At 47.7% G+C, this 16428-nt stretch overlaps 11 non-coding genes across 11 annotated transcripts; all 11 read left to right on the top strand.

Moving 5' to 3' along the window:
- The first annotated feature begins 1075 nt into the window (after window positions 1-1075).
- On the top strand, window positions 1076-1266 carry LOC142725398 (U2 spliceosomal RNA). Its single transcript, XR_012876493.1, has one exon. It is a non-coding gene; the product is annotated as a U2 spliceosomal RNA (small nuclear RNA).
- Window positions 1267-2559: 1293 nt separating this feature from the next.
- Window positions 2560-2750, top strand: LOC142725397 (U2 spliceosomal RNA). The gene has a single exon (XR_012876492.1). It is a non-coding gene; the product is annotated as a U2 spliceosomal RNA (small nuclear RNA).
- Window positions 2751-4042: 1292 nt separating this feature from the next.
- On the top strand, window positions 4043-4233 carry LOC142725377 (U2 spliceosomal RNA). Its single transcript, XR_012876474.1, has one exon. It is a non-coding gene; the product is annotated as a U2 spliceosomal RNA (small nuclear RNA).
- Window positions 4234-5533: 1300 nt separating this feature from the next.
- Window positions 5534-5724, top strand: LOC142725396 (U2 spliceosomal RNA). Its single transcript, XR_012876491.1, has one exon. It is a non-coding gene; the product is annotated as a U2 spliceosomal RNA (small nuclear RNA).
- Window positions 5725-7016: 1292 nt separating this feature from the next.
- Window positions 7017-7207, top strand: LOC142725395 (U2 spliceosomal RNA). The gene has a single exon (XR_012876490.1). It is a non-coding gene; the product is annotated as a U2 spliceosomal RNA (small nuclear RNA).
- Window positions 7208-8499: 1292 nt separating this feature from the next.
- Window positions 8500-8690, top strand: LOC142725393 (U2 spliceosomal RNA). The gene has a single exon (XR_012876489.1). It is a non-coding gene; the product is annotated as a U2 spliceosomal RNA (small nuclear RNA).
- Window positions 8691-9970: 1280 nt separating this feature from the next.
- On the top strand, window positions 9971-10161 carry LOC142725392 (U2 spliceosomal RNA). The gene has a single exon (XR_012876488.1). It is a non-coding gene; the product is annotated as a U2 spliceosomal RNA (small nuclear RNA).
- Window positions 10162-11461: 1300 nt separating this feature from the next.
- Window positions 11462-11652, top strand: LOC142725391 (U2 spliceosomal RNA). Its single transcript, XR_012876487.1, has one exon. It is a non-coding gene; the product is annotated as a U2 spliceosomal RNA (small nuclear RNA).
- A 1284-nt stretch (window positions 11653-12936) lies between these two features.
- On the top strand, window positions 12937-13127 carry LOC142725390 (U2 spliceosomal RNA). The gene has a single exon (XR_012876486.1). It is a non-coding gene; the product is annotated as a U2 spliceosomal RNA (small nuclear RNA).
- Window positions 13128-14404: 1277 nt separating this feature from the next.
- LOC142725389 (U2 spliceosomal RNA) lies at window positions 14405-14595 on the top strand. Its single transcript, XR_012876485.1, has one exon. It is a non-coding gene; the product is annotated as a U2 spliceosomal RNA (small nuclear RNA).
- A 1292-nt stretch (window positions 14596-15887) lies between these two features.
- LOC142725388 (U2 spliceosomal RNA) lies at window positions 15888-16078 on the top strand. The gene has a single exon (XR_012876484.1). It is a non-coding gene; the product is annotated as a U2 spliceosomal RNA (small nuclear RNA).
- The last annotated feature ends 350 nt before the right edge of the window (window positions 16079-16428 follow it).

Below are 16428 nucleotides of genomic sequence, written 5' to 3'. Positions count from 1 at the left end.
CATTGGAACACCTCATTCACCTTCCTTGTCTTCTCTCCGCCCTCCCTTTTAGGTAAGTTAAAGAGCTGCACCTGAGCCAGCCACTGATTGATTGATTGATTGATTGATTGATTGATTGATTGATTGATTGATTGATTGATGCAGCACAACAGTCAAATAGTGGAGTGGAGTAGGGGAACAGCAAACAGCCAATAAAGCAGCCCGCCCGCTCGCCTGCCCGCCACAATGGACCTACCTGTGTACGCTAGATGGATGTGATGGAATGTACTGTCGTCCCTACATTTCAAGAAGAAGTAAGAATTGCAGTTGCAACAAAGCCTTGCTTGCCTACAAAGAGAGCAGCAATTTGGATTTGTTACTATGTTACCTAGAAGAATAACAAACTGTGCAAGGATGGAGGTTGTAGGAGCAAGGAGAAGTTGTCTGTAAAGTTGGTGGATGCCTATTTTCCATTTTGCAGTCCCTTGTCTCCCTCTTGTGGCCTCCTGGAGGCAACTAGCTGTGCAAAAAAAAGACAGCCTGGCGGCCGGCTGTTGCAGTGTTGCCCTCTCAGGCAACACTGAGTGACTGACTGAGCCTCACCGTCTTATATAAAGTTCAGACGGAACTTTGCACGTGTCATAGTGGAGCCCTCAGGATTCCAGAGCCAGCTTTCTGACATCATAATGGGGCCTCAGAGATAAAAGCCTGGGCCCAGGCAGTGTTGGTCAGTGCTGCTCAGCAGGCAGCACTGGACTGGACTGGATTACAGCTGATACAAGGTGTGAAGGAACAAGGGGTGGCTGTGGGCATGCACTTGCTGCCGCTGCCAGTGTTTATCTGCATGGCAGCAGGGCATTTGGGCGTTGCCAGGAAGGCGTTTTTATGTAGATTCCTCTTTCAGCACTGCATTGTGGTGCAAGCAAAAGAAGCAAATCCTGTCTGGCTTCCTCTCCGGCCTTTATTCACCTCCCGTGTAGCTGTGAGTGTGTGAGCCTGCAGGGCCCCATGGAATTGCCTAGAAGTAGGCTGAATCGCTGCAAGGGCTGAACAGCAGTATCGGGCAGGCTCGGGCAACGCGCGGCCCGTTCGGGTTATCGCTTCTCGGCCTTTTGGCTAAGATCAAGTGTAGTATCTGTTCTTATCAGTTTAATATCTGATACGTCCCCTATCTGGGGACCATATATTAAATGGATTTTTAGAACAGGGAGATGGAAATAGAGCTTGCTCTGTCCACTCCACGCATTGACCTGGTATTGCAGTATTTCCAGGACCGGTGCACCCTTTCCTTATGTGTTGACTAAAAGCAGATTCCAAAAGTGTTTTTTGTCTTTGCTATTGTTTCTGTCTTTCTGAAGGGATCTCCCCTTTTAATCCCATTATTTCAACACCTGTTGGACAATGCATGAGTGATAATGAGCTCATTGATTAAATGCAATTAATGAATAGATTGCCACCTCTTGTTGTGTGTCGTCTGTGTTTCTGTGTTTCCGGCATTTCACATTGGAACACCTCATTCACCTTCCTTGTCTTCTCTCCGCCCTCCCTTTTAGGTAAGTTAAAGAGCTGCACCTGAGCCAGCCACTGATTGATTGATTGATTGATTGATTGATTGATTGATTGATTGATTGATTGATTGATGCAGCACAACAGTCAAATAGTGGAGTGGAGTAGGGGAACAGCAAACAGCCAATAAAGCAGCCCGCCCGCTCGCCTGCCCGCCACAATGGACCTACCTGTGTACACTAGATGGATGTGATGGAATGTACTGTCGTCCCTACATTTCAAGAAGAAGTAAGAATTGCAGTTGCAACAAAGCCTTGCTTGCCTACAAAGAGAGCAGCAATTTGGATTTGTTACTATGTTACCTAGAAGAATAACAAACTGTGCAAGGATGGAGGTTGTAGGAGCAAGGAGAAGTTGTCTGTAAAGTTGGTGGATGCCTATTTTCCATTTTGCAGTCCCTTGTCTCCCTCTTGTGGCCTCCTGGAGGCAACTAGCTGTGCAAAAAAAAAGACAGCCTGGCGGCCGGCTGTTGCAGTGTTGCCCTCTCAGGCAACACTGAGTGACTGACTGAGCCTCACCGTCTTATATAAAGTTCAGACGGAACTTTGCACGTGTCATAGTGGAGCCCTCAGGATTCCAGAGCCAGCTTTCTGACATCATAATGGGGCCTCAGAGATAAAAGCCTGGGCCCAGGCAGTGTTGGTCAGTGCTGCTCAGCAGGCAGCACTGGACTGGACTGGATTACAGCTGATACAAGGTGTGAAGGAACAAGGGGTGGCTGTGGGCATGCACTTGCTGCCGCTGCCAGTGTTTATCTGCATGGCAGCAGGGCATTTGGGCGTTGCCAGGAAGGCGTTTTTATGTAGATTCCTCCTCTTTCAGCACTGCATTGTGGTGCAAGCAAAAGAAGCAAATCCTGTCTGGCTTCCTCTCCGGCCTTTATTCACCTCCCGTGTAGCTGTGAGTGTGTGAGCCTGCAGGGCCCCATGGAATTGCCTAGAAGTAGGCTGAATCGCTGCAAGGGCTGAACAGCAGTATCGGGCAGGCTCGGGCAACGCGCGGCCCGTTCGGGTTATCGCTTCTCGGCCTTTTGGCTAAGATCAAGTGTAGTATCTGTTCTTATCAGTTTAATATCTGATACGTCCCCTATCTGGGGACCATATATTAAATGGATTTTTAGAACAGGGAGATGGAAATAGAGCTTGCTCTGTCCACTCCACGCATTGACCTGGTATTGCAGTATTTCCAGGACCGGTGCACCCTTTCCTTATGTGTTGACTAAAAGCAGATTCCAAAAGTGTTTTTTGTCTTTGCTATTGTTTCTGTCTTTCTGAAGGGATCTCCCCTTTTAATCCCATTATTTCAACACCTGTTGGACAATGCATGAGTGATAATGAGCTCATTGATTAAATGCAATTAATGAATAGATTGCCACCTCTTGTTGTGTGTCGTCTGTGTTTCTGTGTTTCCGGCATTTCACATTGGAACACCTCATTCACCTTCCTTGTCTTCTCTCCGCCCTCCCTTTTAGGTAAGTTAAAGAGCTGCACCTGAGCCAGCCACTGATTGATTGATTGATTGATTGATTGATTGATTGATTGATTGATTGATTGATTGATGCAGCACAACAGTCAAATAGTGGAGTGGAGTAGGGGAACAGCAAACAGCCAATAAAGCAGCCCGCCCGCTCGCCTGCCCGCCACAATGGACCTACCTGTGTACACTAGATGGATGTGATGGAATGTACTGTCGTCCCTACATTTCAAGAAGAAGTAAGAATTGCAGTTGCAACAAAGCCTTGCTTGCCTACAAAGAGAGCAGCAATTTGGATTTGTTACTATGTTACCTAGAAGAATAACAAACTGTGCAAGGATGGAGGTTGTAGGAGCAAGGAGAAGTTGTCTGTAAAGTTGGTGGATGCCTATTTTCCATTTTGCAGTCCCTTGTCTCCCTCTTGTGGCCTCCTGGAGGCAACTAGCTGTGCAAAAAAAAGACAGCCTGGCGGCCGGCTGTTGCAGTGTTGCCCTCTCAGGCAACACTGAGTGACTGACTGAGCCTCACCGTCTTATATAAAGTTCAGACGGAACTTTGCACGTGTCATAGTGGAGCCCTCAGGATTCCAGAGCCAGCTTTCTGACATCATAATGGGGCCTCAGAGATAAAAGCCTGGGCCCAGGCAGTGTTGGTCAGTGCTGCTCAGCAGGCAGCACTGGACTGGACTGGATTACAGCTGATACAAGGTGTGAAGGAACAAGGGGTGGCTGTGGGCATGCACTTGCTGCCGCTGCCAGTGTTTATCTGCATGGCAGCAGGGCATTTGGGCGTTGCCAGGAAGGCGTTTTTATGTAGATTCCTCCTCTTTCAGCACTGCATTGTGGTGCAAGCAAAAGAAGCAAATCCTGTCTGGCTTCCTCTCCGGCCTTTATTCACCTCCCGTGTAGCTGTGAGTGTGTGAGCCTGCAGGGCCCCATGGAATTGCCTAGAAGTAGGCTGAATCGCTGCAAGGGCTGAACAGCAGTATCGGGCAGGCTCGGGCAACGCGCGGCCCGTTCGGGTTATCGCTTCTCGGCCTTTTGGCTAAGATCAAGTGTAGTATCTTTTCTTATCAGTTTAATATCTGATACGTCCCCTATCTGGGGACCATATATTAAATGGATTTTTAGAACAGGGAGATGGAAATAGAGCTTGCTCTGTCCACTCCACGCATTGACCTGGTATTGCAGTATTTCCAGGACCGGTGCACCCTTTCCTTATGTGTTGACTAAAAGCAGATTCCAAAAGTGTTTTTTGTCTTTGCTATTGTTTCTGTCTTTCTGAAGGGATCTCCCCTTTTAATCCCATTATTTCAACACCTGTTGGACAATGCATGAGTGATAATGAGCTCATTGATTAAATGCAATTAATGAATAGATTGCCACCTCTTGTTGTGTGTCGTCTGTGTTTCTGTGTTTCCGGCATTTCACATTGGAACACCTCATTCACCTTCCTTGTCTTCTCTCCGCCCTCCCTTTTAGGTAAGTTAAAGAGCTGCACCTGAGCCAGCCACTGATTGATTGATTGATTGATTGATTGATTGATTGATTGATTGATTGATTGATTGATTGATTGATGCAGCACAACAGTCAAATAGTGGAGTGGAGTAGGGGAACAGCAAACAGCCAATAAAGCAGCCCGCCCGCTCGCCTGCCCGCCACAATGGACCTACCTGTGTACACTAGATGGATGTGATGGAATGTACTGTCGTCCCTACATTTCAAGAAGAAGTAAGAATTGCAGTTGCAACAAAGCCTTGCTTGCCTACAAAGAGAGCAGCAATTTGGATTTGTTACTATGTTACCTAGAAGAATAACAAACTGTGCAAGGATGGAGGTTGTAGGAGCAAGGAGAAGTTGTCTGTAAAGTTGGTGGATGCCTATTTTCCATTTTGCAGTCCCTTGTCTCCCTCTTGTGGCCTCCTGGAGGCAACTAGCTGTGCAAAAAAAAGACAGCCTGGCGGCCGGCTGTTGCAGTGTTGCCCTCTCAGGCAACACTGAGTGACTGACTGAGCCTCACCGTCTTATATAAAGTTCAGACGGAACTTTGCACGTGTCATAGTGGAGCCCTCAGGATTCCAGAGCCAGCTTTCTGACATCATAATGGGGCCTCAGAGATAAAAGCCTGGGCCCAGGCAGTGTTGGTCAGTGCTGCTCAGCAGGCAGCACTGGACTGGACTGGATTACAGCTGATACAAGGTGTGAAGGAACAAGGGGTGGCTGTGGGCATGCACTTGCTGCCGCTGCCAGTGTTTATCTGCATGGCAGCAGGGCATTTGGGCGTTGCCAGGAAGGCGTTTTTATGTAGATTCCTCCTCTTTCAGCACTGCATTGTGGTGCAAGCAAAAGAAGCAAATCCTGTCTGGCTTCCTCTCCGGCCTTTATTCACCTCCCGTGTAGCTGTGAGTGTGTGAGCCTGCAGGGCCCCATGGAATTGCCTAGAAGTAGGCTGAATCGCTGCAAGGGCTGAACAGCAGTATCGGGCAGGCTCGGGCAACGCGCGGCCCGTTCGGGTTATCGCTTCTCGGCCTTTTGGCTAAGATCAAGTGTAGTATCTGTTCTTATCAGTTTAATATCTGATACGTCCCCTATCTGGGGACCATATATTAAATGGATTTTTAGAACAGGGAGATGGAAATAGAGCTTGCTCTGTCCACTCCACGCATTGACCTGGTATTGCAGTATTTCCAGGACCGGTGCACCCTTTCCTTATGTGTTGACTAAAAGCAGATTCCAAAAGTGTTTTTTGTCTTTGCTATTGTTTCTGTCTTTCTGAAGGGATCTCCCCTTTTAATCCCATTATTTCAACACCTGTTGGACAATGCATGAGTGATAATGAGCTCATTGATTAAATGCAATTAATGAATAGATTGCCACCTCTTGTTGTGTGTCGTCTGTGTTTCTGTGTTTCCGGCATTTCACATTGGAACACCTCATTCACCTTCCTTGTCTTCTCTCCGCCCTCCCTTTTAGGTAAGTTAAAGAGCTGCACCTGAGCCAGCCACTGATTGATTGATTGATTGATTGATTGATTGATTGATTGATTGATTGATTGATTGATGCAGCACAACAGTCAAATAGTGGAGTGGAGTAGGGGAACAGCAAACAGCCAATAAAGCAGCCCGCCCGCTCGCCTGCCCGCCACAATGGACCTACCTGTGTACACTAGATGGATGTGATGGAATGTACTGTCGTCCCTACATTTCAAGAAGAAGTAAGAATTGCAGTTGCAACAAAGCCTTGCTTGCCTACAAAGAGAGCAGCAATTTGGATTTGTTACTATGTTACCTAGAAGAATAACAAACTGTGCAAGGATGGAGGTTGTAGGAGCAAGGAGAAGTTGTCTGTAAAGTTGGTGGATGCCTATTTTCCATTTTGCAGTCCCTTGTCTCCCTCTTGTGGCCTCCTGGAGGCAACTAGCTGTGCAAAAAAAAGACAGCCTGGCGGCCGGCTGTTGCAGTGTTGCCCTCTCAGGCAACACTGAGTGACTGACTGAGCCTCACCGTCTTATATAAAGTTCAGACGGAACTTTGCACGTGTCATAGTGGAGCCCTCAGGATTCCAGAGCCAGCTTTCTGACATCATAATGGGGCCTCAGAGATAAAAGCCTGGGCCCAGGCAGTGTTGGTCAGTGCTGCTCAGCAGGCAGCACTGGACTGGACTGGATTACAGCTGATACAAGGTGTGAAGGAACAAGGGGTGGCTGTGGGCATGCACTTGCTGCCGCTGCCAGTGTTTATCTGCATGGCAGCAGGGCATTTGGGCGTTGCCAGGAAGGCGTTTTTATGTAGATTCCTCCTCTTTCAGCACTGCATTGTGGTGCAAGCAAAAGAAGCAAATCCTGTCTGGCTTCCTCTCCGGCCTTTATTCACCTCCCGTGTAGCTGTGAGTGTGTGAGCCTGCAGGGCCCCATGGAATTGCCTAGAAGTAGGCTGAATCGCTGCAAGGGCTGAACAGCAGTATCGGGCAGGCTCGGGCAACGCGCGGCCCGTTCGGGTTATCGCTTCTCGGCCTTTTGGCTAAGATCAAGTGTAGTATCTGTTCTTATCAGTTTAATATCTGATACGTCCCCTATCTGGGGACCATATATTAAATGGATTTTTAGAACAGGGAGATGGAAATAGAGCTTGCTCTGTCCACTCCACGCATTGACCTGGTATTGCAGTATTTCCAGGACCGGTGCACCCTTTCCTTATGTGTTGACTAAAAGCAGATTCCAAAAGTGTTTTTTGTCTTTGCTATTGTTTCTGTCTTTCTGAAGGGATCTCCCCTTTTAATCCCATTATTTCAACACCTGTTGGACAATGCATGAGTGATAATGAGCTCATTGATTAAATGCAATTAATGAATAGATTGCCACCTCTTGTTGTGTGTCGTCTGTGTTTCTGTGTTTCCGGCATTTCACATTGGAACACCTCATTCACCTTCCTTGTCTTCTCTCCGCCCTCCCTTTTAGGTAAGTTAAAGAGCTGCACCTGAGTCAGCCACTGATTGATTGATTGATTGATTGATTGATTGATTGATTGATTGATTGATTGATTGATGCAGCACAACAGTCAAATAGTGGAGTGGAGTAGGGGAACAGCAAACAGCCAATAAAGCAGCCCGCCCGCTCGCCTGCCCGCCACAATGGACCTACCTGTGTACACTAGATGGATGTGATGGAATGTACTGTCGTCCCTACATTTCAAGAAGAAGTAAGAATTGCAGTTGCAACAAAGCCTTGCTTGCCTACAAAGAGAGCAGCAATTTGGATTTGTTACTATGTTACCTAGAAGAATAACAAACTGTGCAAGGATGGAGGTTGTAGGAGCAAGGAGAAGTTGTCTGTAAAGTTGGTGGATGCCTATTTTCCATTTTGCAGTCCCTTGTCTCCCTCTTGTGGCCTCCTGGAGGCAACTAGCTGTGCAAAAAAAAGACAGCCTGGCGGCCGGCTGTTGCAGTGTTGCCCTCTCAGGCAACACTGAGTGACTGACTGAGCCTCACCGTCTTATATAAAGTTCAGACGGAACTTTGCACGTGTCATAGTGGAGCCCTCAGGATTCCAGAGCCAGCTTTCTGACATCATAATGGGGCCTCAGAGATAAAAGCCTGGGCCCAGGCAGTGTTGGTCAGTGCTGCTCAGCAGGCAGCACTGGACTGGACTGGATTACAGCTGATACAAGGTGTGAAGGAACAAGGGGTGGCTGTGGGCATGCACTTGCTGCCGCTGCCAGTGTTTATCTGCATGGCAGCAGGGCATTTGGGCGTTGCCAGGAAGGCGTTTTTATGTAGATTCCTCCTCTTTCAGCACTGCATTGTGGTGCAAGCAAAAGAAGCAAATCCTGTCTGGCTTCCTCTCCGGCCTTTATTCACCTCCCGTGTAGCTGTGAGTGTGTGAGCCTGCAGGGCCCCATGGAATTGCCTAGAAGTAGGCTGAATCGCTGCAAGGGCTGAACAGCAGTATCGGGCAGGCTCGGGCAACGCGCGGCCCGTTCGGGTTATCGCTTCTCGGCCTTTTGGCTAAGATCAAGTGTAGTATCTGTTCTTATCAGTTTAATATCTGATACGTCCCCTATCTGGGGACCATATATTAAATGGATTTTTAGAACAGGGAGATGGAAATAGAGCTTGCTCTGTCCACTCCACGCATTGACCTGGTATTGCAGTATTTCCAGGACCGGTGCACCCTTTCCTTATGTGTTGACTAAAAGCAGATTCCAAAAGTGTTTTTTGTCTTTGCTATTGTTTCTGTCTTTCTGAAGGGATCTCCCCTTTTAATCCCATTATTTCAACACCTGTTGGACAATGCATGAGTGATAATGAGCTCATTGATTAAATGCAATTAATGAATAGATTGCCACCTCTTGTTGTGTGTCGTCTGTGTTTCTGTGTTTCCGGCATTTCACATTGGAACACCTCATTCACCTTCCTTGTCTTCTCTCCGCCCTCCCTTTTAGGTAAGTTAAAGAGCTGCACCTGAGCCAGCCACTGATTGATTGATTGATTGATTGATTGATTGATTGATTGATTGATGCAGCACAACAGTCAAATAGTGGAGTGGAGTAGGGGAACAGCAAACAGCCAATAAAGCAGCCCGCCCGCTCGCCTGCCCGCCACAATGGACCTACCTGTGTACACTAGATGGATGTGATGGAATGTACTGTCGTCCCTACATTTCAAGAAGAAGTAAGAATTGCAGTTGCAACAAAGCCTTGCTTGCCTACAAAGAGAGCAGCAATTTGGATTTGTTACTATGTTACCTAGAAGAATAACAAACTGTGCAAGGATGGAGGTTGTAGGAGCAAGGAGAAGTTGTCTGTAAAGTTGGTGGATGCCTATTTTCCATTTTGCAGTCCCTTGTCTCCCTCTTGTGGCCTCCTGGAGGCAACTAGCTGTGCAAAAAAAAGACAGCCTGGCGGCCGGCTGTTGCAGTGTTGCCCTCTCAGGCAACACTGAGTGACTGACTGAGCCTCACCGTCTTATATAAAGTTCAGACGGAACTTTGCACGTGTCATAGTGGAGCCCTCAGGATTCCAGAGCCAGCTTTCTGACATCATAATGGGGCCTCAGAGATAAAAGCCTGGGCCCAGGCAGTGTTGGTCAGTGCTGCTCAGCAGGCAGCACTGGACTGGACTGGATTACAGCTGATACAAGGTGTGAAGGAACAAGGGGTGGCTGTGGGCATGCACTTGCTGCCGCTGCCAGTGTTTATCTGCATGGCAGCAGGGCATTTGGGCGTTGCCAGGAAGGCGTTTTTATGTAGATTCCTCCTCTTTCAGCACTGCATTGTGGTGCAAGCAAAAGAAGCAAATCCTGTCTGGCTTCCTCTCCGGCCTTTATTCACCTCCCGTGTAGCTGTGAGTGTGTGAGCCTGCAGGGCCCCATGGAATTGCCTAGAAGTAGGCTGAATCGCTGCAAGGGCTGAACAGCAGTATCGGGCAGGCTCGGGCAACGCGCGGCCCGTTCGGGTTATCGCTTCTCGGCCTTTTGGCTAAGATCAAGTGTAGTATCTGTTCTTATCAGTTTAATATCTGATACGTCCCCTATCTGGGGACCATATATTAAATGGATTTTTAGAACAGGGAGATGGAAATAGAGCTTGCTCTGTCCACTCCACGCATTGACCTGGTATTGCAGTATTTCCAGGACCGGTGCACCCTTTCCTTATGTGTTGACTAAAAGCAGATTCCAAAAGTGTTTTTTGTCTTTGCTATTGTTTCTGTCTTTCTGAAGGGATCTCCCCTTTTAATCCCATTATTTCAACACCTGTTGGACAATGCATGAGTGATAATGAGCTCATTGATTAAATGCAATTAATGAATAGATTGCCACCTCTTGTTGTGTGTCGTCTGTGTTTCTGTGTTTCCGGCATTTCACATTGGAACACCTCATTCACCTTCCTTGTCTTCTCTCCGCCCTCCCTTTTAGGTAAGTTAAAGAGCTGCACCTGAGTCAGCCACTGATTGATTGATTGATTGATTGATTGATTGATTGATTGATTGATTGATTGATTGATTGATTGATGCAGCACAACAGTCAAATAGTGGAGTGGAGTAGGGGAACAGCAAACAGCCAATAAAGCAGCCCGCCCGCTCGCCTGCCCGCCACAATGGACCTACCTGTGTACACTAGATGGATGTGATGGAATGTACTGTCGTCCCTACATTTCAAGAAGAAGTAAGAATTGCAGTTGCAACAAAGCCTTGCTTGCCTACAAAGAGAGCAGCAATTTGGATTTGTTACTATGTTACCTAGAAGAATAACAAACTGTGCAAGGATGGAGGTTGTAGGAGCAAGGAGAAGTTGTCTGTAAAGTTGGTGGATGCCTATTTTCCATTTTGCAGTCCCTTGTCTCCCTCTTGTGGCCTCCTGGAGGCAACTAGCTGTGCAAAAAAAAGACAGCCTGGCGGCCGGCTGTTGCGGTGTTGCCCTCTCAGGCAACACTGAGTGACTGACTGAGCCTCACCGTCTTATATAAAGTTCAGACGGAACTTTGCACGTGTCATAGTGGAGCCCTCAGGATTCCAGAGCCAGCTTTCTGACATCATAATGGGGCCTCAGAGATAAAAGCCTGGGCCCAGGCAGTGTTGGTCAGTGCTGCTCAGCAGGCAGCACTGGACTGGACTGGATTACAGCTGATACAAGGTGTGAAGGAACAAGGGGTGGCTGTGGGCATGCACTTGCTGCCGCTGCCAGTGTTTATCTGCATGGCAGCAGGGCATTTGGGCGTTGCCAGGAAGGCGTTTTTATGTAGATTCCTCCTCTTTCAGCACTGCATTGTGGTGCAAGCAAAAGAAGCAAATCCTGTCTGGCTTCCTCTCCGGCCTTTATTCACCTCCCGTGTAGCTGTGAGTGTGTGAGCCTGCAGGGCCCCATGGAATTGCCTAGAAGTAGGCTGAATCGCTGCAAGGGCTGAACAGCAGTATCGGGCAGGCTCGGGCAACGCGCGGCCCGTTCGGGTTATCGCTTCTCGGCCTTTTGGCTAAGATCAAGTGTAGTATCTGTTCTTATCAGTTTAATATCTGATACGTCCCCTATCTGGGGACCATATATTAAATGGATTTTTAGAACAGGGAGATGGAAATAGAGCTTGCTCTGTCCACTCCACGCATTGACCTGGTATTGCAGTATTTCCAGGACCGGTGCACCCTTTCCTTATGTGTTGACTAAAAGCAGATTCCAAAAGTGTTTTTTGTCTTTGCTATTGTTTCTGTCTTTCTGAAGGGATCTCCCCTTTTAATCCCATTATTTCAACACCTGTTGGACAATGCATGAGTGATAATGAGCTCATTGATTAAATGCAATTAATGAATAGATTGCCACCTCTTGTTGTGTGTCGTCTGTGTTTCTGTGTTTCCGGCATTTCACATTGGAACACCTCATTCACCTTCCTTGTCTTCTCTCCGCCCTCCCTTTTAGGTAAGTTAAAGAGCTGCACCTGAGCCAGCCACTGATTGATTGATTGATTGATTGATTGATTGATTGATTGATTGATTGATGCAGCACAACAGTCAAATAGTGGAGTGGAGTAGGGGAACAGCAAACAGCCAATAAAGCAGCCCGCCCGCTCGCCTGCCCGCCACAATGGACCTACCTGTGTACACTAGATGGATGTGATGGAATGTACTGTCGTCCCTACATTTCAAGAAGAAGTAAGAATTGCAGTTGCAACAAAGCCTTGCTTGCCTACAAAGAGAGCAGCAATTTGGATTTGTTACTATGTTACCTAGAAGAATAACAAACTGTGCAAGGATGGAGGTTGTAGGAGCAAGGAGAAGTTGTCTGTAAAGTTGGTGGATGCCTATTTTCCATTTTGCAGTCCCTTGTCTCCCTCTTGTGGCCTCCTGGAGGCAACTAGCTGTGCAAAAAAAAGACAGCCTGGCGGCCGGCTGTTGCAGTGTTGCCCTCTCAGGCAACACTGAGTGACTGACTGAGCCTCACCGTCTTATATAAAGTTCAGACGGAACTTTGCACGTGTCATAGTGGAGCCCTCAGGATTCCAGAGCCAGCTTTCTGACATCATAATGGGGCCTCAGAGATAAAAGCCTGGGCCCAGGCAGTGTTGGTCAGTGCTGCTCAGCAGGCAGCACTGGACTGGACTGGATTACAGCTGATACAAGGTGTGAAGGAACAAGGGGTGGCTGTGGGCATGCACTTGCTGCCGCTGCCAGTGTTTATCTGCATGGCAGCAGGGCATTTGGGCGTTGCCAGGAAGGCGTTTTTATGTAGATTCCTCCTCTTTCAGCACTGCATTGTGGTGCAAGCAAAAGAAGCAAATCCTGTCTGGCTTCCTCTCCGGCCTTTATTCACCTCCCGTGTAGCTGTGAGTGTGTGAGCCTGCAGGGCCCCATGGAATTGCCTAGAAGTAGGCTGAATCGCTGCAAGGGCTGAACAGCAGTATCGGGCAGGCTCGGGCAACGCGCGGCCCGTTCGGGTTATCGCTTCTCGGCCTTTTGGCTAAGATCAAGTGTAGTATCTGTTCTTATCAGTTTAATATCTGATACGTCCCCTATCTGGGGACCATATATTAAATGGATTTTTAGAACAGGGAGATGGAAATAGAGCTTGCTCTGTCCACTCCACGCATTGACCTGGTATTGCAGTATTTCCAGGACCGGTGCACCCTTTCCTTATGTGTTGACTAAAAGCAGATTCCAAAAGTGTTTTTTGTCTTTGCTATTGTTTCTGTCTTTCTGAAGGGATCTCCCCTTTTAATCCCATTATTTCAACACCTGTTGGACAATGCATGAGTGATAATGAGCTCATTGATTAAATGCAATTAATGAATAGATTGCCACCTCTTGTTGTGTGTCGTCTGTGTTTCTGTGTTTCCGGCATTTCACATTGGAACACCTCATTCACCTTCCTTGTCTTCTCTCCGCCCTCCCTTTTAGGTAAGTTAAAGAGCTGCACCTGAGCCAGCCACTGATTGATTGATTGATTGATTGATTGATTGATTGATTGATGCAGCACAACAGTCAAATAGTGGAGTGGAGTAGGGGAACAGCAAACAGCCAATAAAGCAGCCCGCCCGCTCGCCTGCCCGCCACAATGGACATTACCTGTGTACACTAGATGGATGTGATGGAATGTACTGTCGTCCCTACATTTCAAGAAGAAGTAAGAATTGCAGTTGCAACAAAGCCTTGCTTGCCTACAAAGAGAGCAGCAATTTGGATTTGTTACTATGTTACCTAGAAGAATAACAAACTGTGCAAGGATGGAGGTTGTAGGAGCAAGGAGAAGTTGTCTGTAAAGTTGGTGGATGCCTATTTTCCATTTTGCAGTCCCTTGTCTCCCTCTTGTGGCCTCCTGGAGGCAACTAGCTGTGCAAAAAAAAGACAGCCTGGCGGCCGGCTGTTGCAGTGTTGCCCTCTCAGGCAACACTGAGTGACTGACTGAGCCTCACCGTCTTATATAAAGTTCAGACGGAACTTTGCACGTGTCATAGTGGAGCCCTCAGGATTCCAGAGCCAGCTTTCTGACATCATAATGGGGCCTCAGAGATAAAAGCCTGGGCCCAGGCAGTGTTGGTCAGTGCTGCTCAGCAGGCAGCACTGGACTGGACTGGATTACAGCTGATACAAGGTGTGAAGGAACAAGGGGTGGCTGTGGGCATGCACTTGCTGCCGCTGCCAGTGTTTATCTGCATGGCAGCAGGGCATTTGGGCGTTGCCAGGAAGGCGTTTTTATGTAGATTCCTCCTCTTTCAGCACTGCATTGTGGTGCAAGCAAAAGAAGCAAATCCTGTCTGGCTTCCTCTCCGGCCTTTATTCACCTCCCGTGTAGCTGTGAGTGTGTGAGCCTGCAGGGCCCCATGGAATTGCCTAGAAGTAGGCTGAATCGCTGCAAGGGCTGAACAGCAGTATCGGGCAGGCTCGGGCAACGCACGGCCCGTTCGGGTTATCGCTTCTCGGCCTTTTGGCTAAGATCAAGTGTAGTATCTGTTCTTATCAGTTTAATATCTGATACGTCCCCTATCTGGGGACCATATATTAAATGGATTTTTAGAACAGGGAGATGGAAATAGAGCTTGCTCTGTCCACTCCACGCATTGACCTGGTATTGCAGTATTTCCAGGACCGGTGCACCCTTTCCTTATGTGTTGACTAAAAGCAGATTCCAAAAGTGTTTTTTGTCTTTGCTATTGTTTCTGTCTTTCTGAAGGGATCTCCCCTTTTAATCCCATTATTTCAACACCTGTTGGACAATGCATGAGTGATAATGAGCTCATTGATTAAATGCAATTAATGAATAGATTGCCACCTCTTGTTGTGTGTCGTCTGTGTTTCTGTGTTTCCGGCATTTCACATTGGAACACCTCATTCACCTTCCTTGTCTTCTCTCCGCCCTCCCTTTTAGGTAAGTTAAAGAGCTGCACCTGAGTCAGCCACTGATTGATTGATTGATTGATTGATTGATTGATTGATTGATTGATTGATTGATTGATGCAGCACAACAGTCAAATAGTGGAGTGGAGTAGGGGAACAGCAAACAGCCAATAAAGCAGCCCGCCCGCTCGCCTGCCCGCCACAATGGACCTACCTGTGTACACTAGATGGATGTGATGGAATGTACTGTCGTCCCTACATTTCAAGAAGAAGTAAGAATTGCAGTTGCAACAAAGCCTTGCTTGCCTACAAAGAGAGCAGCAATTTGGATTTGTTACTATGTTACCTAGAAGAATAACAAACTGTGCAAGGATGGAGGTTGTAGGAGCAAGGAGAAGTTGTCTGTAAAGTTGGTGGATGCCTATTTTCCATTTTGCAGTCCCTTGTCTCCCTCTTGTGGCCTCCTGGAGGCAACTAGCTGTGCAAAAAAAAGACAGCCTGGCGGCCGGCTGTTGCAGTGTTGCCCTCTCAGGCAACACTGAGTGACTGACTGAGCCTCACCGTCTTATATAAAGTTCAGACGGAACTTTGCACGTGTCATAGTGGAGCCCTCAGGATTCCAGAGCCAGCTTTCTGACATCATAATGGGGCCTCAGAGATAAAAGCCTGGGCCCAGGCAGTGTTGGTCAGTGCTGCTCAGCAGGCAGCACTGGACTGGACTGGATTACAGCTGATACAAGGTGTGAAGGAACAAGGGGTGGCTGTGGGCATGCACTTGCTGCCGCTGCCAGTGTTTATCTGCATGGCAGCAGGGCATTTGGGCGTTGCCAGGAAGGCGTTTTTATGTAGATTCCTCCTCTTTCAGCACTGCATTGTGGTGCAAGCAAAAGAAGCAAATCCTGTCTGGCTTCCTCTCCGGCCTTTATTCACCTCCCGTGTAGCTGTGAGTGTGTGAGCCTGCAGGGCCCCATGGAATTGCCTAGAAGTAGGCTGAATCGCTGCAAGGGCTGAACAGCAGTATCGGGCAGGCTCGGGCAACGCGCGGCCCGTTCGGGTTATCGCTTCTCGGCCTTTTGGCTAAGATCAAGTGTAGTATCTGTTCTTATCAGTTTAATATCTGATACGTCCCCTATCTGGGGACCATATATTAAATGGATTTTTAGAACAGGGAGATGGAAATAGAGCTTGCTCTGTCCACTCCACGCATTGACCTGGTATTGCAGTATTTCCAGGACCGGTGCACCCTTTCCTTATGTGTTGACTAAAAGCAGATTCCAAAAGTGTTTTTTGTCTTTGCTATTGTTTCTGTCTTTCTGAAGGGATCTCCCCTTTTAATCCCATTATTTCAACACCTGTTGGACAATGCATGAGTGATAATGAGCTCATTGATTAAATGCAATTAATGAATAGATTGCCACCTCTTGTTGTGTGTCGTCTGTGTTTCTGTGTTTCCGGCATTTCACATTGGAACACCTCATTCACCTTCCTTGTCTTCTCTCCGCCCTCCCTTTTAGGTAAGTTAAAGAGCTGCACCTGAGCCAGCCACTGATTGATTGATTGATTGATTGATTGATTGATTGATTGATTGATTGATGCAG

Source organism: Rhinoderma darwinii, unplaced genomic scaffold (assembly GCF_050947455.1).
Source record: "Rhinoderma darwinii isolate aRhiDar2 unplaced genomic scaffold, aRhiDar2.hap1 Scaffold_595, whole genome shotgun sequence".
NCBI classification, from domain to species: domain Eukaryota; kingdom Metazoa; phylum Chordata; class Amphibia; order Anura; family Rhinodermatidae; genus Rhinoderma; species Rhinoderma darwinii.
This window is presented reverse-complemented; position numbering and strand designations above follow the sequence as displayed.